The sequence below is a fragment of the Asterias rubens genome, chromosome 1 (genome assembly GCF_902459465.1).
Source record: "Asterias rubens chromosome 1, eAstRub1.3, whole genome shotgun sequence".
Taxonomy (NCBI): Eukaryota; Metazoa; Echinodermata; class Asteroidea; order Forcipulatida; family Asteriidae; genus Asterias; species Asterias rubens.
This window is the reverse complement of record NC_047062.1, coordinates 22,422,258-22,435,468: the sequence shown is the minus strand read 5'-3', so window position 1 is coordinate 22,435,468 and position 13,211 is coordinate 22,422,258.

Here is a 13,211-nt window from a genome sequence, read left to right as displayed (position 1 = left end):
GTGTTTATAAGTAGAACATAGGCTCACAATGAGGAAGAACATTTGCATTCTTTCTTTTCAGGTTTCCATTTTGAGCATAGAGGGACTCTTTTAAAATATCAATGCTACATACATGCATTGAAGAGTTTAATCTCTATGCAATAGAAACATGAAATAAAAAAGAACGACGAAGACCGAGTTCTTGAAGAAGAAGAGCCTCAATTTAACGAGATCTTAGATGCTGAAGTAGAAATTGCCGAGTTCATCTGTCATCATGATGTGAAGGAGATTTCAGGTGATCCAGAAAAAAAATCCACAAGAGATGTATTATGTTGACAATTCTCACATGTGCATGGCGTTTTGGAGCTTGAAGAACTAAATAGATGGACTGAGATGAAACTTACTGAAGAGAGAGCCTTAAATGACAATCTTGGAGCCTGAAGTAGAAAGAACGCAAAAAGATGGAGGAGAACTGTCACTTTCTTTGAGACCCTAACCAGGCACTGATAGATGTTGAATCAGCTCATGCCTGGGGAGTAGTTTATTGTCATACTCCAGGACAACTTAGTTCCATCACTTGGGGTGGGGGGGGGCAGGGGTGTTTATAAGTAGAACATAGGCTCACAATGAGGAAGAACATTTGCATTCTTTCTTTTCAGGTTTCCATTTTGAGCATAGAGGGACTCTTTTAAAATATCAATGCTACATACATGCATTGAAGAGTTTAATCTCTATGCAATAGAAACATGAAATAAAAAAGAACGAAGAAGACTGAGTTCCTGAAGAAGAAGAGCCTCAAATTAAAGGAGATCTTAGACGCTGAAGTAGAAATTGCCGAGTTCATCTGTCATCATGATGTGAAGGAGATTTCAGGTGATCCAGAAAATAAATCCACAAGAGATGTATTATGTTGACAATTCTCACATGTGCATGGCGTTTTGGAGCTTGAAGAACTAAATAGATGGACTGAGATGAAACTTACTGAAGAGAGAGCCTTAAATGACAATCTTGGAGCCTGAAGTAGAAAGAACGCAAAAAGATGGAGGAGAACTGTCACTTTCTTTGAGACCCTAACCAGGCACTGATAGATGTTGAATCAGCTCATGCCTGGGGAGTAGTTTATTGTCATACTCCAGGACAACTTAGTTCCATCACTGGGGGTGGGAGGGGGGGGTAGGGGTGTTTATAAGTAGAACATAGGCTCACAATGAGGAAGAACATTTGCACATTTTTATTTCAGGTTTCCATTTTGAGCATAGAGGGACTCTTTTAAAATATCAATGCTACATACATGCATTGAAGAGTTTAATCTCTATGCAATAGAAACATGAAATAAAAAAGAACGACGAAGACCGAGTTCTTGAAGAAGAAGAGCCTCAAATTTACGGATATTTTAGATGCTAAAGTAGAAATTGCCGAGTTCATCTGTCATCATGATGTGAAGGAGATTTCAGGTGATCCAGAAAAAAAAATCCACAAGAGATGTATTATGTTGACAATTCTCACATGTGCATGGCGTTTTGGAGCTTGAAGAGCTAAATAGATGGACTGAGATGAAACTTACTGAAGAGAGAGCCTTAAATGACAATCTTGGAGCCTGAAGTAGAAATAACACAAAAGATGGAGGAGAACTGTCACCTTCTTTGAGACCCTAACCAGGCACTGATAGATGTTGAATCAGCTCAAGCCTGGGGAGTAGTTTATTGTCATACTCCTGGACAACTTAGTTCCATCACTTGGGGTGGGGGGGGGGGCAGGGGTGTTTATAAGTAGAACATAGGCTCACAATGAGGAAGAACATTTGCATTCTTTCTTTTCAGGTTTCCATTTTGAGCATAGAGGGACTCTTTTAAAATATCAATGCTACATACATGCATTGAAGAGTTTAATCTCTATGCAATAGAAACATGAAATAAAAAAGAACGACGAAGACCGAGTTCTTGAAGAAGAAGAGCCTCAATTTAACGAGATCTTAGATGTTGAAGTAGAAATTGCCAAGTTCATCTGTCATCATGATGTGCAGGAGATTTCAGGTGATCCAGAAAAAAAATCCACAAGAGATGTATTATGTTGACAATTCTCACATGTGCATGGCGTTTTGGAGCTTGAAGAACTAAATAGATGGACTGAGATGAAACTCACTGAAGAGAGAGCCTTAAATGACAATCTTGGAGCCTGAAGTAGAAAGAACGCAAAAAGATGGAGGAGAACTGTCACTTTCTTTGAGACCCTAACCAGGCACTGATAGATGTTGAATCAGCTCATGCCTGGGGAGTAGTTTATTGTCATACTCCAGGACAACTTAGTTCCATCACTTGGGGTGGGGGGGCAGGGGTGTTTATAAGTAGAACATAGGCTCACAATGAGGAAGAACATTTGCATTCTTTCTTTTCAGGTTTCAATTTTGAGCATAGAGGGACTCTTTTAAAATATCAATGCTACATACATGCATTGAAGAGTTTAATCTCTATGCAATAGAAACATGAAATAAAAAAGAACGAAGAAGACTGAGTTCCTGAAGAAGAAGAGCCTCAAATTAAAGTAGATCTTAGACGCTGAAGTAGAAATTGCCGAGTTCATCTGTCATCATGATGTGAAGGAGATTTCAGGTGATCCAGAAAAAAAATCCACATAGATGTATTATGTTGACAATTCTCACATGTGCATGGCGTTTTGGAGCTTGAAGAACTAAATAGATGGACTGAGATGAAACTTACTGAAGAGAGAGCCTTAAATGACAATCTTGGAGCCTGAAGTAGAAAGAACGCAAAAGATGGAGGAGAACTGTCACTTTCTTTGAGACCCTAACCAGGCACTGATAGATGTTGAATCAGCTCAAGCCTGGGGAGTAGTTTATTGTCATACTGCAGGACAACTTAGTTCCATCACTGGGGGTGGGAGGGGGGCAGGGGTGTTTATAAGTAGAACATAGGCTCACAATGAGGAAGAACATTTGCATTCTTTTTTTTCAGGTTTCCATTTTGAGCATAGAGGGACTCTTTTAAAATATCAATGCTACATACATGCATTGAAGAGTTTAATCTCTATGCAATAGAAACATGAAATAAAAAAGAACGACGAAGACCGAGTTCTTGAAGAAGAAGAGCCTCAATTTAACGAGATCTTAGATGCTGAAGTAGAAATTGCCAAGTTCATCTGTCATCATGATGTGCAGGAGATTTCAGGTGATCCAGAAAAAAAATCCACAAGAGATGTATTATGTTGACAATTCTCACATGTGCATGGCGTTTTGGAGCTTGAAGAACTAAATAGATGGACTGAGATGAAACTTACTGCAGAGAGAGCCTTAAATGACAATCTTGGAGCTTTAAGTAGAAAGAACGCAAATAGATGGAGGAGAACTGTCACCTTCTTTGAGACCCTAACCAGGCACTGATAGATGTTGAATCAGCTCAAGCCTGGGGAGTAGCTTATTGTCACACTCCAGGACAACTTAGTTCCATCACTGGGGGTGGGGGGGCAGGGGTGTTTATAAGTAGAACATAGGCTCACAATGAGGAAGAACATTTGCATTCTTTCTTTTCAGGTTTCCATTTTGAGCATAGAGGGACTCTTTTAAAATATCAATGCTACAAACATGCATTGAAGAGTTTAATCTCTATGCAATAGAAACATGAAATAAAAAAGAACGAAGAAGACCGAGTTCTTGAAAAAGAAGAGCCTCAATTTAACGAGATCTTAGATGCTGAAGTAGAAATTGCCGAGTTCATCTGTCATCATGATGTGAAGGAGATTTCAGGTGATCCAGAAAAAAAATCCACAAGAGATGTATTATGTTGACAATTCTCACATGTGCATGGCGTTTTGGAGCTTGAAGAACTAGATAGATGGACTGAGATGAAACTTACTGAAGAGAGAGCCTTAAATGACAATCTTGGAGCCTGAAGTAGAAAGAACGCAAAAGATGGAGGAGAACTGTCACCTTCTTTGAGACCCTAACCAGGCACTGATAGATGTTGAATCAGCTCAAGCCTGGGGAGTAGTTTATTGGCATATTCCAGGACAACTTAGTTCCATCACTGGGGGGGGGGGGGCAGGGGTGTTTATAAGTAGAACATAGGCTCACAATGAGGAAGAACATTTGCATTCTTTCTTTTCAGGTTTCCATTTTGAGCATAGAGGGACTCTTTTAAAATATCAATGCTACAAACATGCATTGAAGAGTTTAATCTCTATGCAATAGAAACATGAAATAAAAAAGAACGAAGAAGACCGAGTTCTTGAAGAAGAAGAGCCTCAAATTAAAGGAGATCTTAGAGGCTGAAGTAGAAATTGCCGAGCTCATCTGTCATCATGATGTGAAGGAGATTTCAGGTGATCCAGAAAAAAAATCAACAAGAGATGTATTATGTTGACAATTCTCACATGTGCATGGCGTTTTGGAGCTTGAAGAACTAAATAGATGGACTGAGATGAAACTTACTGAAGAGAAAGCCTTAAATGACAATCTTGGAGCCTGAAGTAGAAAGAACGCAAAAAGATGGAGGAGAACTGTCACTTTCTTTGAGACCCTAACCAGGCAATGATAGATGTTGAATCAGCTCATGCCTGGGGAGTAGTTTATTGTCATACTCCAGGACAACTTAGTTCCATCACTGGGGGTGGGGGGGGGCAGGGGTGTTTATAAGTAGAACATAGGCTCACAATGAGGAAGAACATTTGCATTCTTTCTTTTTAGGTTTCCATTTTGAGCATAGAGGGACTCTTTTAAAATATCAATGCTACATACATGCATTGAAGAGTTCAATAGAATGCAATAGAAACATGAAATAAAAAAGAACGACGAAGACCGAGTTCTTGAAGAAGAAGAGCCTCAAATTTAAGGAGATCTTAGACGCTGAAGTAGAAATTGCCGAGTTCATCTGTCATCATGATGTGAAGGAGATTTCAGGTGATCCAGAAAATAAATCCACAAGAGATGTATTATGTTGACAATTCTCACATGTGCATGGTGTTTTGGAGCTTGAAGAACTAAATAGATTGACTTAGACGAAACTTACTGAAGTGAGAGCCTTAAATGACAATCTTGGAGCCTGAAGTAGAAAGAACGCAAAAGATGGAGGAGAACTGTCACCTTCTTTGAGACCCTAACCAGGCACTGATAGATGTTGAATAAGCTCAAGCCTGGGGAGTAGTTTATTGTCATACTCTAGGACAACTTAGTTCCATCACTGGGGGTGGGGGGGGGGCAGGGGTGTTTATAAGTAGAACATAGGCTCACAATGAGGAAGAACATTTGCATTCTTTCTTTTTAGGTTTCCATTTTGAGCATAGAGGGACTCTTTTAAAATATCAATGCTACATACATGCATTGAAGAGTTTAATCTCTATGCAATAGAAACATGAAATAAAAAAGAACGAAGAAGACCGAGTTCTTGAAGAAGAAGAGCCTCAATTTAACGAGATCTTAGATGCTGAAGTAGAAATTGCCGAGTTCATCTGTCATCATGATGTGAAGGAGATTTCAGTTGATCCAGAAAAAAAAAGAGATGTATTATGTTAACAATTCTCACATGTGCATGGCGTTTTGGAGCTTGAAGAACTAAATAGATCATAACCCAGTCATTCTACAGTTTCAACAATGACATACCCAAAGCCAAATACTTAAAAACAGCATTTGAATTGCCTGTCCTTATTTAATATAAAATCACTCACTCTAAGACAATAGTGATACAGACAGTTTGGTTACCTTGAAATTTTATACACAGGTACACCCTCTATGTTTCAACAAGGTCAACCTAGTGAAAAAAAAAACCTTCACAAACAGCATACTTTTATTATTTCCCTGTAGACTAAACGCACTACGCACTCTGCATTCTGCAAACCCAAACCACCCTGTAAACAAGGGGTCTGTTTATTGTATAAGGCACACCCTCTAAAAAATGCCACACTTATACCAACAAAAATAAAACAAATATTATTTAATTAAACGCGAAGTCACCCTGTAAACAAGTTTGACACAGGGAGGTTTCATTTGCTTTGGTTTTGTATACATGCAAACTACACTTAAGGACCAAACAAATAAGCAGACATTTTCTTTATTTTAAGTTCTGCTTAAAAAAACTAACAAATATTTAGTCACTCAGAAATTTAAACTGTGATTAAATCAAAGCACACCTACAGCAGATACATTTAAATCACCTTTTCTTTCAGCATTAACGTGATGTAGCACACAATTATTTTTTATCTAGACTCACTTAACCAATTTGTTTTTTAATTTTATTGTTCCCTGTGTTTGCACAGGGAGACACACCTAATTTTGTCCACATTTTTAAAACATTCACACCTTTCATGACAACCCAAAAAGTAAAACAGATCACCTTTTCTGTGAAGAAGTCTTATCACCTAACTCGGCACTATTGGGAAAGTTGTCCTATTTGTATTGAATAGACTTTTCCACAGTCAGAATCATATTATTCATGCCTTTACAGAAACCCCAACACAATGTGCACCTGTATTGCCACATGACAAAATCTACTTCCAACTTTCATTGTTAGTGTTTAGAAGAAGCAGTCGTCTGACAGGTGCATTTGAATACTTTTCGAGGGGATGTATGCCAATTACAACTTGGGATTTTGGAGCCCTGCCAACAAAGGCAGCCAATTCACCCTTTTGTTTGTTTCAGCAAAAATGTTACATTCAACAATCTTGGTAGAATTAATACCAGTCACCTATGACCTAGCTCCAAAAATGATTCATCAGTTTTCAATGACCTATGCTGAACTTAATTAAGCTGTTGAGTACAACATACTGCTTGACAAATTGTTTCGCTAAGCAAATATTTAGCGAGACACCCCAGTTACAATATTATTAACTTAATGAACTGTTAAGCAATATTTTTCTTTGCTTAGCAAGTGTTTGTGCTCAAAGGCTTGTTGAGTGGACCAAGCGAACTATGCTAGATAAATGACTGATCATCACGTAAAGTAACCCAGGGCTGGCTAGTAACAATATTAAAATATTTTGTTATGCTGTCAGTTTGGTGAGAATTTTGCCGCTCTACCCCAATAAAGTCTGCTAATAATAAACTGGGAAATGGGTAATTTTTTACTTATTTGCAAACTCTTCCGAAAATCTTCTGCAAATTAAATGCGAACTTTACAGGCATGGCAGGTTGTCTCCCTTAAAATAAGACAGGTTGGTTTAGCAGGTTTTTCTTTAACATGACTAAACTTCGTGAACTTTAATTTGTCCGACAGTAGTGGCTACACAAAAAAAAACCGCTAGACGGGCATAAAGGGCATGCCGGGTGTACGTTGTAAAGTTGCAATTGAACTACAAAACAACACGAAGAGCTTTGACGGCGGAAATTTAGTCTGAAATTTCACATAGAAAGTTTAGGTTGGCGGGGGTTTTATCCTTCCTAAATGTGCGTGTAAGTAAATTTGACGGGGAAAAAGAACAACAACTTACATATTAAGCCTAAAGACAGGTTGGTTTGGCAGTTTTTTTATCATGACTAAAATTTGTGAACGTGGGATGGCTACAAAAAAGCGTTTTCTCAACGCTAGACCATGTATACACGGGCATGACGGGTGTACGTTGTAATTTTGAAATTGAAGCAATGACATACACGAAGAAATTTTTACGGCAAAAATTTAGTATGAAATTTCACAAAATAAAGATTTGTTTGGCAGCGTTTTTGTTGTTTTCTTCAAATTTAATGCGAACTTTACAGGCATGACAGGTTGTCGCCCTTAAAATAAGACAGGCTGGTTTAGCAGGTTTTTCTTTAACATGGTTAAACTTCGTGAACTTTAATTTGTCCGACAGTAGTGGCTACACACAAAAAAACCCGCTAGACGGGCATAAAGGGCATGCCGGGTGTACGTTGTAAAGTTGCAATTGAACTACAGAACAACACGAAGAGCTTTGACGGCGAAAATTTTGTCTGAAATTTCACATAAGAAAGTTTGGGTAGGCGGGGGTTTTATCTTTTCTAAATGTGCGTGTAAGTAAATTTGACGGGGAAAAGAATAACAATTTACATATTAGGCCTAAAGACATGTTGGTTTGGCAGGTTTTTTTATCATGACTAAAATTTGTGAACGTGGGATGGCTACAAAAAAAAGTTTTCTCAACGCTAGACCATGTACACGGGCATGACGGGTATACGTTGTAATTGTGAAATTGAAGCAATGACATACACGAAGAAATTTTTACGGCAAAAATTTAGTATAAAATTTCACAAAATAAAGTTTGGTTTGGCAGCGTTTTGTTGTTTTCTTCTAAAAATCTGTGCGTGTGAGAATTGTTTGGCGGCAAAATTTAGGCGGCAAAATTTAGGCGGCAAAATTTAGTCTAAAATTTCAGAAAAAACAAGTTGGTTTGGCAGAGTTTTTTTTTCTTCAACTCAATGAAGTCTGGGAGCAGTTCTCCCGCTTAATTAAGGGGTTGTTTCTGACTTACCCCAGACGAACTCTTGAAGTTCGTCTGAGTCCGGCGCTGTGTGTGAAGTGTCCGTGACTCAGCTTTCCCTCTTGCCGTCTGGGAGCTTCGTTTGGTCGGGGAGGAAGAGCTCTCGGTCCTCAGCGAGAAAATCTTCTCACGGCTGTTGACGCTCTGCGGGAGAAGAACAAAACAAAAACATAAGAGAACTATACAAATTTGATAAGTTAGATACGCAATTTGGTGCAAGATAGGCATTCTTCAGACAGTTTTTTGGCTGGCGCCAAAAGGTGAGATGGATGTCGAGTTCTAGCCTCCTTTTTCAGACTAAAAACTGTTTTAAACGCGAAGTTTATTCTTACCTTATGACAAGCGAACTCTGTGGTTAAGTTTAGGGTGTGAAACAGCTCTCAAAACTCACGGTAAAGAGATTTTGACAAAAGTTAAAATTGGACTAAAAATTACCACTGCAATAACACAACCACACCCGTTGAAATTCAGCTCCAGAGTGATTTGTCCGCCCACCCAGGCCCCAGGGCACGCACCAGCATGGTGAGCCGAATAGCAGTAATGAGGTTAATTTGTACACAAACATATGTAAACCTGAAATTCCGCGTGAACTTATCCCTCCGCCAGAGACATTTTTCTATAATTTTAGACATTAAGTTGTAAGTTTCCAACAAAATATGACTGAATTTCCTTTTTGATTAAAATCTGAAGAATTGTCAAAATATTCTTCATTCCCAACGACGGTTTAGAGGTTTTTCGAGGTGATTTCGGGTCTAGTTTTTGGTCCGCACTTTTTTCCAATCCGGAATGGTCGACTGTGATTGGTCTGGAGTGCAGTGACGTCATCGTTTTCGCAGGAGCAGACGATAAATAAAAACAAGATCCGGATTCGCGCCAAAAAGGACGAGAAGAAAATTTCGTCTTTCAAAGACAAAGGGCCTTAATCCTTTAACAAAAGGTTGTTTTTCCCAACGTGTGCGCATCCAAATCGGTCATGTCACGGACGTCTTTGCTCAGACAGTGTACACATTAATGACATGGGTTTGTCCACGCATTAAGAGCACTGTTAAAAAATGGATACTATCGATTTTATATATCTATTGACCAAACCATTTTACCGGCAAAGGCCAATAATCAATAAACATACGATGTGATAATTCTCCTATACGTGCTAAGATTTTTTTTTTATTTTGAGGATTTTGACACATCTCACATCTCATTCTGACACTGGCAGATGAGAGATCATGAAACAATGATAAAACAAAATATGTGAAAAGTAGGTCCATCCCAATTTCATAAAGCTGCTAAGCAGAAAACACTGCTTGACGAATGTATTTGTTTAGCATCAAATTGAGTTGGACACCAGGCACAACAGTGTAAAGTTAATTTATTTTTGGCTGGTAACCTAGCAACCTATTTCTGTTGAGCATTATGTTTCTGTGCTTAGAAATGTTTTGTGCATGCAGGCTTTTTTAAGTTAAAATTGCCTTAATCCGATAACAAAAGAGTTCATTGAAATGTTTGTGTGCGTCCAAATCGGTCATGTCACAGACGCCATGGCTGCTCTCAGTGTACACATTAACGGCATGAGTTTGTCAGTGCATTATAAATAGCACTGTTAACCATCTATTTTACTGGTAATGGTAACTAAACGAAACATGTACGATGTGATAACTCAGTGGCCAAGAAGACGCTTGAAATTTGACGGTTTTGACAGATGGACAAGGCATTTCAAATGTTACAACAATGTCAAGTTAATTTAATGTCTGGTGTCCAACTCAATTTCTGCTTAGCAAGTAATTTGTTTGTCAAGCAGTATTTACTGCTTACCAGGCAGCTTTCTAAAACTGAGCCCTGGTCAAAGTCAGGGATACAGGGGGAGGGTGGACAGGGGATTAGGTCATAATTATTGTAATTATGTTATGGAGAAGCTATTTACATGTATATGGATGGGAAGGGGGATTATGAAAAATGTGCTTGCAATGAATAGACCGGCTGCGCGACCAATGTTTACATGTGACCAGACATGGGTACAGAAAAATTGAAAAACACAGCTATGGGAAGACTCGTACTAATTGACCATAATCCGCTGTATTTTCGCCAAATAACCGAATCCCTTTTAGTTGAATGTTGTGACATTGATTTAAATCACATTTGCTGTTCGGTAAATCCAGTATTCTACTAAATAAGAGGTTTCTTTTGAGAGTATGGTTAGACTACATAAATTACCGAGGTTTGAGCGAGCTCAGCTGATCAGGCACGCCGTGGTTTTTGCGTTGTGCACGGCGTGAAGTTGGGCTAGGTAGGTGCAAATGGAGACCGCAAAGTTGTCAGACTCCAGCTGCTACAGCTACCCTTCTAATGAAATAATTTGAGGGTGAAATAAAGGGATTGGCAGCTTCTTCAGTAGATTTTTTGTCGACAATATCGGCAAAAAAATCATTACAATAAGGGCAATTTTAAACAACACTGTCTAAGGACTTCATGACATCGTGTGCACATTCTCGAAGAATTTCCTAGTTGGTGGGTGCATACCTCCACGGCGGGTAGAATCAGTGTGTGGCGGTGGTGGTGATTGGGGCGGGGCTTACGATAGGACAGAGGTACATATTTCATTCCCCAAAAATAATTCAAATACAACATACATGTAGTTTCATAAACATTAATGGAATGGGTTTGTCAGTGCATTATAAATAGCACTGTTATAATGTATACCATCTGTTTTAAACTAAACGAAACATGTACGATGTGATAACTCAGTGGCCAAGAAGACGCTTGAAATTTGACGGTTTTGACAGATGGACAAGGCATTTCAAATGTTACAACCATGCAAGTTAATTTAATGTCTGGTGCCCAACTCAATTTCTGCTTAGCAAGTAATTTGTTTGTATTTACTGCTTACCAGGCAGCTTTCTAAAACTGAGCCCTGGTCAAAGTCAGGGGATACAGGGGGAGGGTGGACAGGGGATTAGGTCATAATTATTGTAATTATGTTATGGAGAAGCTATTTACATGTATATGGATGGGAAGGGGGATTATGAAAAATGTGCTTGCAATGAATAGACCGGCTGCGCGACCAATGTTTACATGTGACCAGACATGGGTACAGAAAAATTGAAAAACACAGCTATGGGAAGACTCGTACTAATTGAACATAATCCGCTGTATTTTCGCCAAATAACCGAATCCCTTTTAGTTGAATGTTGTGACATTGATTAAAATCACATTTGCTGTTCGGTAAATCCAGTATTCTACTAAATACGAGGTTTCTTCTGAGAGTATGGTTAGACTACATAAATTACCGAGGTTTGAGCGAGCTCAGCTGATCAGGCACGCCGTGGTTTTTGCGTTGTGCACGGCGTGAAGTCGGGCTAGGTAGGTGCAAATGAAGACCGCAAAGTTGTCAGACTCCAGCTGCTACAGCTACCCTTCTAATGAAATAATTTGAGGGTGAAATAAAGGGATTGGCAGCTTCTTCAGTAGATTTTTTGTTGACAATATCGGCAGAAAAATCATTACAATGAGGGCAATTTTAAACAACACTGTCCAAGGACTTCATGACATCGTGTGCACATTCTCGTAGAATTTCCTAGTTGGCGGGTGCATACCTCCACGGTGGGTTGGAATCAGTGTGTGGCGGTGGTGGTGATTGGGGCGGGGCTTACGATAGGACAGAGGTACATATTTCATTCCCCCAAAATAATTCAAAATACAACATACATGTAGTTTCATAAACATTTTTTAATTGCCAATTAATTTAGTTTACAAAATGTAGTTTGGGGTGCGGTTAGGGTGGGGATATTAATATTATATTATATGTAAAAAACAACACTAAAAACGAATGTACAGTATGGCAACTAAGTAATAGGTTGAACTGCACTGGTACAATACAAACAACTTCTTGAAATAAAAAGGATGCTGCCCTTTTCATTAATTTGATAATTATAATAAAAATGACAATGATTTATGACTGGTGTTATGGATGGCACAATAATGTAGTGCGAAATAAAGTACCCAAGAAGCGCGTAATATAGTACTCAACTACCCACTGTTACAGTGCAAAATGAAGTGACAACTGGTGATTATTAGGTCAAATGGTGGAGTAACATGGTGTGAGGGGAATGTTCGTCTTCGTTGTCCCAATTTTGATGTAGAATAATCTCAAAAACTGTTAAAAAACTTGTACTTGGGTTATCATTGTATTAGAAAACCTTTTATTATTAAAATAATCTGTTCTTCTAAATCTTCCAGTTCTAAGTTTCAAAGGTAACTTTTCTGAAATTGTCAAACAGCCCCCCCCCCCACTTCTCCCTTGAGCTATATACCCCGACTCCACCTCTCATGAAAAGGCCAAATTTCATAAAGCTGTAAAGCAAAAGAAAACTGCTTAGGACATAATATCTATATTATAAGCAAAACATGACCAAGGCACCATTCAAAACAGTGTAAATTTCATGGAATTTTGGCTGATGACGAGTTTCTGCTTAGCGATATATTTGTCTGCGCTTAGCAAATTGTTGTGCTAACATGCTTTATGAAATTGGGCCCAGGTCTAAGAAAGCTAAGTAAAAGAAACTCTACACAAAAATGATTACATCAATGAATTTATTCGTACCTGCTGTACTGATCATTCCATTACATACATAGTACAGGGGAAATGGAGTAGTAGACAAAATGAGTGCTCTTTTAATAACTCATGTGAATTGTTTGCAGACCAGTGAGTGATTCATACAAAATAATTTATGCTTTTAAAGCACATGTAAAACATTGGCAAAACCAGTATCTGCACAATATGTTGACCTAACATATAAATG